This window comes from Cyprinodon tularosa, unplaced genomic scaffold (assembly GCF_016077235.1).
Source record: "Cyprinodon tularosa strain WSP-4 unplaced genomic scaffold, ASM1607723v1 ctg611, whole genome shotgun sequence".
Taxonomy (NCBI): domain Eukaryota; kingdom Metazoa; phylum Chordata; class Actinopteri; order Cyprinodontiformes; family Cyprinodontidae; genus Cyprinodon; species Cyprinodon tularosa.
This window is the reverse complement of record NW_024039354.1, coordinates 266,967-283,987: the sequence shown is the minus strand read 5'-3', so window position 1 is coordinate 283,987 and position 17,021 is coordinate 266,967. Positions and strand designations below refer to the sequence as shown.

Sequence of the window (17,021 nt, the reverse complement as noted above, 5' to 3'; positions counted from 1 at the left end):
TTGTTATTCCTATATCCCATTAACAACCACTTATTTTTCTCGGTACGGACATACGTTTAAGACCTTTACCCGCAATATCTCCACACCTGGTTATTTGGGTCTATTCTGTTTTGAAGATTATAAATCATTTCAAAGGCAGTTTTTCCTTACTAAAATATCTCATGTCTTGTTTGTGAGTCTGAAGTTAAATATTAACCCTGCTTCCTCTTGAGTTGGACTCATCCATCTCAGGAAATTCTCATGGTCGAGATCTGTCCAGTCCCACCCTCCCCTTGTAGACATCTCCGCCGCCCTTCTTCTTTTGCAGGTCTGAATGATGTAGAGGAGAGGGGTCCCCTGTTCTCATCTCTCACTTCAGGCCACAACAATGAAGTAATTGTTAAACACTTCGGTTCACAAAACCCTCGTCGATCCGACAGATGTAGCAATGAAGAAATTCTTTCTGAAAATAAGAATGAAAGCCACTAAAATTGTCCCAGAAAAATGTTGCATAAGTAAAAACAAACTCGCTGGATGAGACTGGAGCTATTTGCTGGGCTTATTTGGTCAAGTTGTGCGCCATCCGTCAATGTGAAAGGCTGAAAAGAAGCAACAGCTTCGTTTAAAGAGTCAAAGATGAGAAATGAGTTTACTCAATTGTCCCATAGACAAAAATGCCCTCTCGTCTGACAACCCAACAAAGTCGGCTTCCAAATAGGGCAGCGGTGCTGTTTGTCACATGCCATAACCTGTTACAAATGAGAAATGACTCACTTGGCTAATTAGCTTGGGAGAGAGAGTTTCTCTGTGTGCTTGAAGAGGAGACTTTCTATGCTTCTTTTTTTTCGGGCCTACCAATTCATATTCAGACGAAGAGCATAGCTGTCGTGTCATAAGGTAAACCTTTCAGAAAAGCTTCTAGGTTTTCCACCATCCTTGGCAGAGCATTGCAAAAGTTTCTCATTATTCCGTCAATAGAATGGTTTGCGTGGGTTTCCAGTGATACTCATCTGGATATGCATTTCAGATGCACATCATATCTTATTTCGGCAGATGGGTCTAGAAGACGACCTCTGTTTTTTTCTTTTCTATCTAAAAGCAAAGCACTTAATCCTAATAATGAAAACAGGGAAAGAGCGGGTGAAGAATGCTGCTGCATGAATAGAGGACAGGACCGAGGACGAGTGGCTTAAAGGGAGACAATGGACAGAAATCTGTCTTTCAGACTAGGCCTGGGCTCTTGGCCAGAGACCTATGGTTCTTTAGAAAACAAAACTGACCTAGCTGTCTCTTTGGCTTCCTCCTAAATGAATATAAAGGGTTCAACAGTGCAAAGAAAGAAACACAAATGTATTATAAATAATAAAAATTGTTTTTATAGTTTCTGGTGCCTCTTAATATTCAGAGCAAGTGATTGGTATATTTAAAAAAGGCTGTAAGATGGTGATGATATGATGAGACTGTCGACATATAGAGTGGATTTAAGGTTGAGGCTACACATAGATAATAGATATAACGCAACGTTAAATCTATTATGTAATCCGTAGTCAGACATAGATATTTTGTGTACATTTTATGGAAGCAACACCGCTTGGTCACAGTTCTAAGCTTCTAGCTTAAATATCAAAGTAAGGAAGAGGCATGCAATGTAAATCATCCTTTTTCATGTTGGGATTTTTTGGTAATGATTTTATTGTTTATTTCTGTTTAAAAAGTAGCTATAAAAAGCTACAAAAGAGCAGTATTTACATTAATATATGTGTATTGGCATATGGAAGCCGTGAACATTTTCATTTTAAGCTGTTACAATCTAAAACTGTAAGTGAAATTGTGCACTGACAAGAGATGTCGAGAAAAGTTACAGGTGTTCCTCCACTTTTTAGAGCTTAACTGTCTCGTTTGTGACTAGATATTTTCTTATAATAGCAGGTAAGATAGCTATATTGCATATTTTGTTTTGCAATAAATACCGTACAGTGCTATCTAAAACAGAATAATACGTGTCTCTCATGTGATTATATTCAAAAGAGTGAAGCTGTTTAGGATGTCTCTTACTAAGATCAAGAGTTTTGGGGCTTTAATATTTTATGCCAAGGTTGTAATATGCTATCTTGAAATAATCATAAGAAGAATTAGAATAACAAAACTAAAAAGTATTTTTATCTACATTGACTTAAAGTTTTTTTTTATTATTTTCAGATTAAATAATGATCTACTCTATTTCCATAGATCTTGTATATCTTGGCTTTGCTGATAAAGAAAAGGAACCAAGTTTTTATTGCATTGAAGTATTATTTCAATGTTAAAGCAAGTAAAATCTGAAAACTGTTGGAGATAAATCTTTTGATCAACTCCCCCCAGGGACCTTTAATGCAAGGTTTTCTCTCCTTGACAAAGGGGTAAAGACTGGCATGTCAGACAAGATTTAGTTACCTTTTTCTGCATTTGAATCCAGGTTGAAACTAGACACCAAGTGCATAAAGACACCCAGCACACTTTCATGGCTCCACCTTTTATCTGTCTTGAGGAAGAGAGCTTAGCTGATAATTTGGCCCTTTCTTGCACCGTATTGTGGAGGGATGGCTTACAAGGTAAACATGCTCCTTTGGCATTGTGTTCTACTTTCACATTTAACAGATATTTACACCTGAAGCCTGTCAGGAGAGTCTCACCTCCAGGAGGTGAAAAGAGATTTGCTCGATCATTTAAAGTAGGGTGGTAGACATTTGTCGGTTGTTTGAAAGCTCAACCAGGACAGTTACGTGTCTGAACGTGTTGAAGGGCAGTTTGTCATAAAAGTCAAACTCAAACAGACCAGAGACCATTCCAGGAGCTAAAGAGACATAAAGTACAAAGAAACAATTCAGCATGCGAGAGTGTGCAAATAGCTCTGCATAATTAAACATGACTTAAGTGGTTGCATTTGTCAAAGTCACAAATATGTGTGATGTAGGCCCACAATTCTGACAGTGGCAGTGTGAAAATAACACAGCTATGTCACAAACAATGTAAACAGTCAAATCTATAAGGAAGAGGTCTACCTGATCACCTAAAGTATATTCATCCAGACTCTACCCAAAAATGACCTCAATGCCTTGACAAGCAGCTTAAAAAAATGTAGAATTCACATAACTCCCCCACTCCCAGAGAAACATCTCAATTCACATCCACTTTGAATTCACCGTTTCAAACCCATTCATGCCTTTTTTACGCTGACAGACGCCTCTCAGCAGCCTTTCACGCCAAGAAAGTAGACCTTCAGTTCTTCCTAACAAGGCCCACCGGCTCAACTTGCCTTTTTCTGCAGCGTATCAGGTCCGCCGAGCTCCTTTGTAGTTAGTCCTGCCAGGTCAGTGTTAATATTCTTTGACACTCATGCTCCAAGTGTAGTTTAACTTTCTAGCTGTAAAACTTTCTGCTGTGATTTGTTAACCACTGCAAGGTGTTGGCTACACACCTCTAGGATGACAGAAGTGGCAATAAAAGAACTATAAAATGCAGGAAATCGTCAACTGTGAAGGAAGCATGGGCAGGAATTGGGTTTTAAACATTTGCATTCAACCTCTTAGAGACTCAAAAACCTTTGCCTTATTGCATCCGATTCAGTAAATAAATCTTGGCATAGTCTCTTGTAATAGGCCTGGAAAGATTCTGAGTAAAGCATGGCTGACATAATCCAAAAGGTTGGTGTAGCTACTGTAAGTCGGGGTATTTGTGTGTGGGGTTAATGCATCAACTACTAGAAAAAATGTTGAGAATGGACATTGGTGTGGCATTCATGCACACTAAACATATGTAAACTTATGAGTTTAATAATATTTCAAATAAATAGAAGAACACTTTAACTAATGGAGAAAACATTATAACTATAGACAACATAATAACTATAGAGAACTATAGAAATATATCCTTTATTGCCTATCATACAGGGAAGGAGAGAGTCTTGTGCACTCTGTCTAACTCTGATTTGATCATGTTAAGTGATGCATTCCTTCTTTAATAAAAGCCAGATGGACATTTACCCTTCACTTTAAAAGGGGTGTATGTGTGTCTGTGATTGAGTGTGTGGGCTTTTAAGTATGCTGCAATCCTAGCATTGCTTCACATCCAAATTCCAACTTAAAAAAGGAAATGTACAATGGATCAGGCAGATGTGAGGAAAATCTACAATGTTACTGGATATCATGGCTGTTGGCATAGTCCAGCTGTTGTTATCAGACATGTATTTCATATTTTAACATGTGAGGGTTTCCAAACTTCTGATAAATCAATATTTCTTTTAGTTTAAAGTGCTTTAAATAAAATATGCTAATATCCCACTTTAAAAAAAACATCTCAATTTAGCTGTTTGGAAAGATTTTCAATATCTAATAGATCAATGTCTATTATTAGACACTGGCATGGGCCTTTGTGAGACTTGGCATGATACCTTTGAGTGACAAATAGCTTCAAATAGTGTCTACTGATCCGTAAATTTCATGTATTAACCATTATATTTTAGATAACATTGATTTATTGCTTTATGAAGAATGACAGAATGAAAAAATATAGGCTAAATGTTTTGTGGTTCAAGTGTTAACTGTACAGAAATTCTTTTATGCTGTTTTGCTTTTTAGATTAACAGATATAGCAAGCGTACATTTCCTGGTAGTTGGGTAAATCTTCGGGTACATCTTTCACATTTTCAAAATACTCATATGTCAATACTTTGGCAAACAAAAAATATTTTTTACTTTTATCTAAACTTTTATCTATACTATAAAAGCTATGTGCTATAGGTTATCTCTTAAGAATATCAGAATAGAATAGAATAGAAAACCCATATTGTCCAACAGTGGGGAAATTCTGGTAGCCTGGGTGCCATTCCGAACTTAGTCCCGCCCACAAAGTTTGAGGTCGGGGAAGTTCGGTCTGGCTCTGCTCCATAGTAGCGCGAGTATTATCGCCCACTGTCAGGCGATCCAATCAAATTGTCAGGGCGGGCTTTATACGATGATGGACAGATGACCAACAGTCACGTAATCAACCACGTGACCAATGTGCGCTTGGGTGACAACAATAATGGCTGCCGCTGGAGAGTTTAGGTGAGTAGATTCTGCTATTAGGTCTGTTCTAGAAGATATCGACAGCAAATTAATTTTAAAAGAGGAACAGAGAAACGCGATCAAGTCTCATCTTCTTATTATAGGCGTGCAATTGCACGCTTTGATTTAAGTGGACAACAACTATGCCTCGCTTAACATACGTCACGCACTCCGTTGCTCTTATTGGTTGTAGGTCTATCCAATTGAGTGCAGAGGCATTTTTTTTCCTGGTTCGTTCGAAACACGCCCCATAATCACAGCTCTATGGAGCAGTATCAGACTCATATTCTGACTAGAATTGAGTCGGACTACGTCAGGCTAAAATTCTGGTGTTAAAGCTGCAAAAAGATTATACAAAAAAATGGTCACACAAATATGGACCTTAGAAAAATGTACAAGAATAACATAATAGTGTTAAAAAGTTCAAGAGTGAGTGAGTTCAAAGATAACCAATACACTACTGTACTGTAAAATGTTTTAACAATATAAAAACTGTGCATCTGGAAAATAAATAACCAATATACAGCTATGGGCACTTTTACACTAATGGATATTTGAAAATAGCAGAAACATCCGAGATGTGCAAAATGACAGAAGCATGTTATCTAACTGACTAAGATAGAAACTGTGCAAAATCCAGCATCAGCAAGTCTTACAGCTGCTGAAGGGAAGGATGTGTGATAACGCTCCCATTTAGGGTTCAACAGTCTGTCACTGAAGGAACTCTCCAATTCTGCAAATGCTTCATGCATGGGGTGGGAGACATTATATAACAGAGATGTTAATTTAGTTAGTCACAGGTTGCCTAAGTTGGTATTTCCACTTGCATTTCTTTTATTAATCAGATTATTGGATAATATTTAATGTAAATTCTTGGTAAAAGCCACAAAAGAATCCTGCCATTGACCCATGTAATCGACACTATGAGATGACAACACAAGCTAAGTAACCAGCATATCTTGTTCATCTTGACAGAAAAGAGAAATGAGCAACTTTACGTGCACCTGCCAATATTCAACATATTTTGGTTTTTACTGGCTGACATTATCACTCTGATTTATTGAAGAATGATAAATCGTTGTTATGGTGGTTACATATAGTCCCACTACCGCTGTGAGCATCATTGTGAGAGATTAATGGTGTGTCATTATTTGGCCAACACAAACAGGACCTTTAATTAGTTGTGCCAATCACTGTGGATCCATTTAGTTCGCTATGATGAGAAACTGACTTAAAAACAACAGGGTTTAGTATGATATGCCAGTGGCATTACCTCACATTTTGCAGGAAAAGCCGTTAGGATATTGATGTAAGTTTGCATGAAGTCTGTGAATTCCCCTCTGACATTTCTATAGAGACAGATATTGGCCGTGGATCAGGGGGTTGTGTATACACAGTCTCAATGATAGGACCCCAGAGGGCTGGTACATAAGTCAAGCAGAACAGAGAAACACATCACTAGCATGCAAAGACACAAACATATGCAAGCATGCATTTGTGTATTACCCCACCAGAATCCTGGTTTTTCCCATGATTTAGTATTAGAAGCTTAATAATGGCTGGGAAAGACAACAGGTCGGACCAAGTTTGCAGCTCCAGGCACTTCGTCACACTCTTGACTGCAGTTGGGACAACATGTACTTGCACAATTCTCAAGACAGCATAGTGTTAGAGAAAGGTGAGTGGAAAACCGCAAAGACTCTCTTGTTTAACTATTTTTTTCCCCACACCCTAAATAGAAAAAACATTTTAGAAGGGAAAGCAAAACAGCTGCTTGGTGTTGGAGTTTTTTTTTCTTTTCTTCTCCCAGCTTGGTTGGATACCGAAACGGTGAAGGATATCAAATCTATTAGTTACAGGTCAACTGCTTTGAGCTCTAGAAAAAAAAAAATACATAAAAAGAGCTAAAGGAGCATGACTTGTAGAGAGTCAGCCTCTCTTTCATAGAATCTGGCCGAACATTCGGTCCTGGCATTCCACACTGACCCTCTAGTAGGGCTAGTTTCATGGGTAAACAGATGAACCGTTTGGTGGTCTCTCTGTGTAATTTCAGACCCTCTTTCCTTCTCCCTGTTCGACTCTTTACTGCAAAAAGAGCACACCCCTTCACCCCCCAATAGCCATATCCTCAGCTGGCCTCTGTTAATTCGGACCTACCTGACAGCTCTGACTTGTGGGTTTACTATCAGTCCTGCTCAGCGACAATCTTTTCTCTAAATACACACTGAAACTAATCTACAACAGATGGGAAACGACCTGGGGAAGGAAGTAGTATAAAAGGGATATACAACATATTTGTGCCCCTCTGAACCAGCCGATAGAGTTTCAACCAAGTTGCGAGGAAAGCCTGGGCTTTGTTGTAACGATGTGCACATCAGGGGCTCCCAGGGGGCCTAAAAGTCAACTTTAGTTAAATCTATAAGCTATCAATCTGCATTTTTGTTGACCAAAAGGCCCTGAAGTGGGGTATGCGGGGGATTCTCTAAAGAGGACACCCAAAAACACAGAAAATGCATACATGCAAATTAAAGAATAAACAAAAGACATATCCCAGCCCACAGATGAATATCAGCACTAGACACTTGAACAGGGCCCCACATGTTGTTATTTCATGTGTGGCTGGTTGGGGATAATGAATCCTCAGCGCAAACTTTACTTTTGGAGTTTAGAGATGATTCGTGTAAACACTAGAGAGACATTTATTTACAACCTAATCAATGCACGCTATTTAATCACCTTATCACAGCAAACAAAATTAAAACAAATTAATTTTAAACTCCAACAGCAGTGAGGCAGAAATAACTGTCAAATAACTAATTCTGATATTTAACAATATGTCATAAGAAAACCCAACTTTTAATTCTTAGTCTCTTATCTAAAGACGTTTTAAAGAGTTGGCAGGCTATATCATTGATAATTAAGGCTAACTTTGGTTACTTATAATCGGGGATTAACTGTAGCTAATTCCACATTGGCCATACGTAGTTCCAATCACCCCATCTGATGCAGTTTTTTAAAGGGTTGCTGGTGATTTTCCATCTAAGATATTTAGTATTTTGTACTGTATTTTTTCCCCGGGGCTGCACAGTGTGGCAGTGTGTAGCACTGCTGCCTTGAAGCAAGAAGGTTCTGGGTTTGATTCCCAGCCCCTGGTCTTTCTGCATGTAGTTTGCATGTTCTTCCTTTGCATGCATGGGTTTTCTCTGGGTACTCCGGCTTCCTCCCAAAGTCCAAAAACATGACTATTAGGTTAATTGGCTTCTCCTTAGGTGTGAGTGTTTACATGAATGGTTGTTTGTCCTGTTTGTCTCTGGGTTGCACTGCGATAGATTGGCGACCTGTCCAAGGTGTACCCCGCCTCTCACCCATTGACAGCTGCAGATAGGCACCATCACCCTTCATGACCCCAGCAGGGATAAGCGTGATGGAAAAGGGATGAATGGATGGATAGTCAGTTTTTCCAGGTGTAAAAAGAAACCATGTGCCATGAAAAGTTATTTATCATCCTCATCTCCCCTTATATATAAGTAATGCTGGCAATGGATGATATATTATATTAATAAATTAAATGTATAACATTTAAGTTAATTTAGATTGGTATTGCATCACCTGTAGTAAAAAGAGTAAAAATACTTTTGTATAACCATGTTTGGGCAACAGAAAGACCAGTGTAATCCAGTGTTTTAATGAGAAATAAAATACTGCTTCTTTTACGTGTCCAGAAAGAAAATGTGTAACTTTTGGCTAATTTTGTGAAAATCCTGTAATTTAATTCAGCCCCATTAGACTGCATTTATCACCCTGGTCCATTTCCTGACTCCGGGTGGCATCAGATTCGAGGGAGCCATTTCCTCTTGGAATGAATTAAAGACCTAGTATTCCTTTGGGACGATGTAAAGGAGATATGCAGACACTGTGACCAACAGGGAATAACTCAAGAGACATTGGCAAAAAAACAACTGCCAAATTTAATAACATTAACAATTTCTTACTCTTCTAGCTCAAGAATTCATTTTCGTGGTGATTTTGTTCCATCAGATGTTTGAAGCTCTTAAACAAAATTGAGAAATGAGACAGAAAGGTGCAGAGATGTAGTTTAGGGAGGGGAAAAGACCCACTGTCCTTTATTGGAGCTGACTTGAGAATTTCACCTTAAGGGGTTGTATTCGCCTAAAGAGGAAAATGTCCAACACATGAAACTAATTTAGGGAAAGATTGGAGAGGCTAAGTCATGTATCAGTCCTATAATAACAAGCGCAACTCTTGCATTTAGGCTCTTTTGCAGGCTTTTTTTTTTTACAAAACAAAAGGTTTTCTATAATGTTATTTAACCTCCTGCACCCTAGCTCCATTAAAACCTGCTACCTGAGGAGTGAGAGAGTGCTTTCTAAAAGTAGATTGCCTTAGATTTAGAGTACTTTTAATGGGTCGTACCAGCTGAAGACAATTATTTAAAGCATTCATGTAGCTCTGATCATCCGTCTAGAATTGTCGCTCTGCTGGAAGGATAAATCCAAATGTCAAGACTTTTAAAGTAAATGACAGGTTTTCTTTCATGATTGTGTAGTGTTTAGGTTTAGCCATCATCCCACCAACTCTGAGTAGCATACTCACAGCTTGATGCTGCCGGTGGCCTTTATCCCAAAGATAATATGCTGAGGATGATGCATAATGTGCATTTTCCATCACACATAGCATTTTACTTATAGGACAAAGAGGTTTGAGACCAGCTTTTCTTACTGTACTGGAAAAAAAGAATCTGCAGAGCATGATTTCACTTCAACTATGTTTCTCGATTGGAATGGTGTATTTAGGGTGACACTAAGTATAGTTATGATAAATAGTATGTGAGAAAATGTACTACTTGGCAAGGTACTCAAACATTTACCTTTATGCCAAAGCAGACTGAATGGCAAGTCCATGCTGCTAAACGTCAAACCGAAAGCATCATCAAGACAACTAAAGATTACTGTTTTCCCTCTACAAGAGCGACAGTAGATGATGAGAAGTGAAACTCATCAACCCAGGATCTGTTCTGCGGACCTTTTTATCTCTTTCCACAATCAAAAACAAAACAGAAAGCTATCATTTGTTTTTCCCCCCAGGGTGGTCATTTGATGAGAAATAATTACGTGTTTTCTGCAGAGCAGTCTTGCCTTCCTATATGATGCTCTGCCTACATCTATACTTTTTACTTGTACCTGAGCTTTAAAGCCTTTTTAATTATTACCATATAATAATCATTGCCTTTAATGTCTCCATGTTTGCTGTGGCTGGCGACCGACATCGTCTGAGAGTGGCTTTAATCATGATCAAATAGAGCTGTGTGTATAGGTAATTAAGGTGGTGCCATATCGACTCTCACTCGCAGGCACCGAGTCGGAAGTTCTCCATAGCATCACAGTTTTAGTGCTGCTCAGAAAAGCGCTGTGGGCGACTTTGTTTCAGGTCTGCTGCAAGTTTTGACACAGAGTTTAAAGCAAGTCATCCCTTGAGTCCATTACTTAGTATCTCCTAGTCTGCTAAACCTCGGATTACTTTTCCAACCCACAAGCCGACCATAATACCAGGTTTGTGGAGCCAATGTGGCCTGAAGGGTTTGGTCTGAAACCACTCAATAAGCACTAAGATCAGGATAAGTGTTTGTACAAAAGGAACTACTGACCAAGCCTTCCCACACATGTGAAAAGAGCAGACCAGGGCTGATGCCTGACAGGCATGAATGGGGAGGGGGTGAAAATCTAAGAAGTGTGAACGTTTCAAGGTTTAAAATGTCTTGCTGTGAGACAAAGATAAAGAAAAAAATGTGGTCATTTTAAGGTGACACAGCAAGGCACTAAAGTCATTCAATGAAATGTCAGGAAAAAAAATCATCTAGATGATAATTTGCTTGTCAGTAGCCTTAAAGATAGTTATTACACTTATTGGTAGGAAAATGTAATAAAAAAAAAAAAATTAGTCACAAACAACAATTAACTTTATTCAAACTTGGAATGCCTGCGTTGCTGTATAAAGAGCAGAGCTGTATAGATTTCATACTCTATGAAAAAAAAGCACTGGAAACCATAAATCACTACGGTAATAATTAGTATATTAGTATCACTAATATTTAGTAAAACTAGTAAATGTACTATACAGGTATGTGTACCTATGTGAACTTTAAAGCCACTTTGACATTGAGTGATGCACTAGCAATAAATCTGTTCTGTTTAGGTATAAAGCCTTTAGGTGAAGTCAATGGTAACATGTCATATCTGTGTCATTATGAGTTTTTTCATGAGTGCTAAATTATTTTGGGATTGTGCATAATATTTTCTATCTATTCTGAAAAGAAAAAACAAAACAAAAAGTTAGTGAAGTCTGAACATAGAAGATGATCTGCATATATATGTAGATTATTTATTTAAGCTAGGTAAAATAAAATTTGATACAATTAGTTTTATCTTAAAAGTATCTACAACATATATGGCAATTCTTTTTTATTATACAGGCTCTTGAGGACCACCTTCCACTATTAGTAGTCTTTCTCTTCATTAGCCTCCCTATCTTTGGCCCTCTGCACTGACTGGGATAAGCTGTTTGCAATGTGCTGTGTTTTCTTAAGTTTGTGTTAGATGGAGCATTTTCTAAGGTTCTGAATTATTTATGCAATTGATTAATTTTAATATTAGGGAAGAAACTGTCGCTTTATAAATACACAAATTTGGATTTAGGTTTTTACATATACATAGATATACGTACAGATATATATAAAGAAGAGCTATATGTGTATATATATTTTATCTCTTTTTATTCTTATTTTTTTATCTTTATTATATTGTATAGTTGGATGTGTGTATATATCATGTAAAACTGTAACTAGAGCGTGTAACAAAAGTAATTTCCCTCTGGGATTATTAAAGTATTTCTGATTCTGATTCTGAAATTTATCAAGCTTTCAAACTGAGCATATGTTTAGTATTAGCTGTTTTTTTGTGCTAAGTTTTTTTCTTTGCTTCAGTTTAGCTCAAAGTGCCAAATTCTGGCTTCAAACAAAATGCTGCAAAAGTCAAAGTACAGACAGATAAAAATCCATGTTTTACACTTTTCCTTATTTAATTTCTTAATACTGTTGGACATAGCAGAATAAAGTCTTTGAATTCATAACCGAGATGTGTTTTTTCTACAAGAGCTCATTGTGCTAAATCAGGCGTGATGGCTGCTGAACAAAAAAGGAAAAAAAGGTTTTCCAGGAGAGTGTCCAACAATATCAAAACAATCTCCAAGCTGGATTTCCTCTGCGACTCTTTGGGTTTCACAGGAATAAAAAAAAAAAAAAAAAAAAAGCTGTTGGATGAAAGTCCAAAGATGCTGTTCTGAAAAACGAGTCTGTCGGTTGAAGACTGTCCACAAATACAGCACAGGCAGTCTTCTTATAAAGGCTCTGCAGTAAAATGTCAATGAGGCCGTCCAAAGTCTAAGCATTTCTCCAGCTACTTCTACATCTAAATAAGATCTGTTCACATCCTCCTATTCCTTCCATATGATATTTAAATAAAATCAATCCTTTGACTCATATTAGTATTTCTAAGCCAATAAAAGAGCTTAAGCTAATCCTCCTTTCCTTGGGCTTAATGAATGGAAAAAAAATACATTTATCAGTATTTAAGATATACATGTGTTGTCTTTGGTCTCAAACTCTCCAATATATTAAGTTATATTTCCTTTTTAAAGGACATATGTAGTGTTTAAAAGTCTTTACAGAAAATTAGTTGAGTTTTTGCAACCATTTCAAATGGCATTAAGTCAGTGGTCCTTAAACACTGTTTCAATATTGCTGTCAAGCCAAGCTCATGGGCTATGATAAGAAAATGGGAAAGGACTCAAGAGTATGACTTATACGTTTTTTGTTTTAAAGAAAATAAAGATTAGCAACGGTCTGGTATTTGAAATCAGTGAAATCAGTCATGGTAATGTCAATTAGGGGGCAATGGTAAATGTATGTCATGTGATAAATTAAGCTAAGCAAAGCAATAAATCTGACACTGGAGGACAAACATGGCAAGGAGAGGGCGAAGATCTTATCTTAAGTTTCTAAAAGTAGTTAGTCTGGTTTCTGACATTGAAAAAGGTTAAAAAAAACATAAAAGGGGCTTACTTTCTATAGATGAAAATCTTTCCTTGTTAATTCAGCTTTAAATGATAAGTTCAGTTGTTTGTTTAAACAGTTATTGGCATAGGGCTCAAACTCGTCAGTGAGAAAAGATTTACAAACTGAAAACTGAAGCATGGTTCTGCTGGGTTGAATATCATTCCCTGAAACCAATTTTAATGCAAGGGCTAAAAGGCACGCAGGAAAGGTAGTAAATAAATTCCACATTTCTACTTGGAAGTTTTTTCTCACTGCCCCTCTTGTTATTGAGTCATATTAACTTCACATTGTCAGTATTTTTATTTGTATATAATTGGAATGCCTACATATGCCATTAAGACAGTTGTCATGTATTTTAAGCAATACATTTTATTTTATTTACTATTAACAACTGATTTTTTTCAGTCATGAACACATTTAGCTTAGACATTAATGGCTGTGTTGAGTTGACTTATTTAATTCAGTTTATCTCTGTAGCGCCAATTCACAACACATGTGATCTCATTGCCTTTTACAATTTAACCACATCATACAGTCAAACTGATTCAAAATTATCTAAGGAAAACCAGCTAATTGCATCGACTCATTGACTCAAAGACACTCCCTAACAGCAAGCATGCTTGTAGCAACAGTGGGGAGGAAAAACTCCCTTTTAACAGGGATACAAGCTGACTACTTTATATTCTAAGTATCACATCCTAAGTGTTGTTTCATGAAAAGTGATCATTAAATATTTCCCGAAATGTAAGAGGATGCGCTAACTTTTGTGTGCGACTGTATATATAAACCCTTTTGAATTATTAACAAAGGCAGAAAGCATGTTTCCAGTTCGCCAAGATTAGCCATCCTGTAGGGTACAGAAATTCGCTTCAGCTAACAAAAAATGGGTTGAGCGGATGCTGATAAAAAGCAGATGTGGCGACGAAGAAAATTTGTAGGATGTCAAATAATTATTTGGGGGCATGACCAATATTGGCAAAGTTTGTAGGGTACAAACAGCATATGCTGTGCATATCCAAGAGATTGGAATACATGTAGTTGATCAGGTTTACAAACATGTATTGATGGGAGTAGATGGAGGATCATATTCTTATTTTTTAACAATAAACTAGAGAAAAACACTTCAAGCTGGCAACCAAACAACCAAAGTGGCAAGGGGAGTTGAAGTTAAACAATGATTATTGTTGAGGTAACTGCAGCCCCATAACAACTCATGTAAAGAGTAACCAAAAATGTTACAAACTGAAAGACTAATGAAGATCTAAAACACATCTTCTGGGTTTCAATGCACATTGCATGTGTTGTGATGGAGTGCTATAAAAAAAGATTAGATCGCTGGACTTTCAGCCACGGGTAGTTTTTTTCAGAAGTGATGATGAAATAGAAATAGAACAAAACTAAAAAGTTGGTGAAGATTCTCAGTCATCCAGGTCATAGTCATTCCTAAAAAGTTATAACCCTAATGACTTCCTTTTCAGAGTTATAGGCCAGTATCGGGTATTGCAGACCGACAGCGACTCCCCATTACTAAGGAGTGGGCCTGTTTTTTCGGTTCAATTTGCATGTTCTCTAAGCAGTAACAAGACTTTGTTGGGCTACTCTATAAAGCTTGTAACTCAATGCTAATCCAGACATTTTGAATTGAGAAAGTTTCCTGGATGGGAAGCAAAACGTCTTGAAACTTTAAAAAGTTTTTATAAAAAAGCAAAAAAACACTGGACCTGTTTAAACTTTAAACTTTAAGTTCGAAAGTATGAAAAGTTCAACCTTTACAGTTCGAGGCGACCAATTATTTTTTTACAAATTGCTCTTTACAGACACTGCATACATTTATCTGACTTATTTCTGTTATGTAGGGATGGATGTCTTGAACAATGTCATGGCCTGACTGGTAATCCTAGAAGTATTCAAAAAGAAGGGCTTGTTTGCTTAGTTTTATGACAGGAACTTTTAGTGTTAAAGGCTAAAGATATCAAATCTGAGTCACAAAACAAACTGGCCACAGATGGAGTCAAAAATCCCAATGATTTCAGCACTGTGCCTGACTCCAGTCTCCCCTGTGGTCGAAATGGCTAACCAATTAACTGCAGCTTAACTCCCGAGTCGAAACACCAATTTCAATCACACATGCATCAGCACACAAGTAGTGACAGAAGTGCAGATATTCAGAGGAAAAAAGGACACATGCATGCATGCACACAAGCATAGAACGTAATGGACACCTGGATCCTCGTGCACCCGGGGCCAATGCCACACACAGAGAAGGGACATAGATTCCTACTCATTAACAAAGGCTTAGAATTGCATAGTGTATACCCCCTGCAAAGCCTGCCTCCGCCAGTTTTTTGGTGTTTGGGGGGGGTGACACACCTCAGCCATCCTGGATCTGCTGACTACAGGACATACATGCATATTCTAGGCATGTTATTAGAGCTTTGAGATGTTTTTCATTTTAGAAAGAAGAGAAATTTGGCAAACACACACACAGCTTTGCTTGCATGAGATGCACTGACTTGCATTCATTTTCTATGGCCTAATCCAGACTACTACCCTAACCTTAACTGAATTAACACCTTAGTCCTAAAACTTAACCCAACTCAAAGAACAGCACTTTGCCATATGAGGAACAATTGAAAGTCCCCATATGTACCAGAAAGCTGCCATAATAACTGCTGGGTGCAGCATTTTAGTCACCACAAGGTGCCACCACTGGACTCTTTTGAAAGGATGTCCACTTAAAAAAAATCTAAACTCTTTTCTTTTCTATTTCAATTATACACTATGAGGGAAAAGTGTTAAATGTTATTCATTGTTTAAGAGGAAAAAAAACATTTCCTCTTGAATGTATCGTTAGAGATTTTAAATCACAGTGTGGAGTGAAGGAAAAGGCAAACTGTGGTTTCAGGGATGTGACACGCAGAGTTTCTGTGGATTTGGAATGCAGTCTTTCAACACTAGCGGGGTTTCTCAAGAGTTCAAAACTCACCTACAAGAATTTGAAAGAGGGGGGGGGGGGGGTTGGGGGGACGAGCTCACCTGAATGACAAGCAACAGCTGAGCCCACACATCTGGAAACCTAAATGCAACCCTACATTAGTGCACCTTTACGCACACACGCACCTTGAAATATCCCAGTGCGTCTGTTAACCTAGAGGCTGCAGCCTCCTGCTAAAAAAATTTGCAGGATTTTTTAAGATACGTTTTGAAACCAAACTCTAAACAGTAAAGAATTTTTGGGGAATTAGATAATGACTGCTTTAGTAAAAAAAAAAAAAAAAAAAAAATGGTTAAAACATCCCAAACTTACCTCCAAGACCCAAACTCAAAAGGCGCAGTAATCCTTAAATCAAAGTATAAAAATAACGACTGCTGACGCATCCAGAACAAAGAAAGAAGCGAAAAAAGAAATAAAAAATCACAACACAAGTCATGAAGGAGCTCAGGGATGGAGGATCTCTGTGTATGACCATGGGCAGAGCCACAGAGAGGCAGGTTGAGTAATGCAACCAGGGCTGAATGATGCGCAGCTTTGGGTAGGAGTTAAAGCGACCAGAAAACACATTTGCGCTGCTGTGCGCCAATTGGCTGAAACGCGGAGCTCTTTATATCCCTCCTACTGCTACATGCACGCATCCCACTTGGTCATACTGTATGGTCCTTATTCATGATTCCATATGTTTCAGTGGTGCAGGAAAACATGCATGCATGGAATGCTGTCTTAGGAAAGTGTAGTCGCCTATTAAAACACCAACATGAATAGATAAGTTGCTCTAAAGTTGATTAAAAAGTATTGTGAGGCAGAAATGTCATTGGAAACCAATCCTGAC

General features: G+C 37.8%; 1 protein-coding gene across 1 annotated transcript in view; it reads right to left on the bottom strand.

The window, feature by feature from the left end:
* Window positions 1-16,725, bottom strand: part of prickle1b (prickle homolog 1b) — a 33,790-nt gene extending 17,065 nt beyond the window's left edge. The window contains exon 1 of the mRNA XM_038307506.1: window positions 16,502-16,725. The gene's annotated coding sequence lies outside the window, so the exon portion shown is untranslated. The remainder of the gene's footprint in view (window positions 1-16,501) is intronic.
* Window positions 16,726-17,021: the final 296 nt, after the last annotated feature.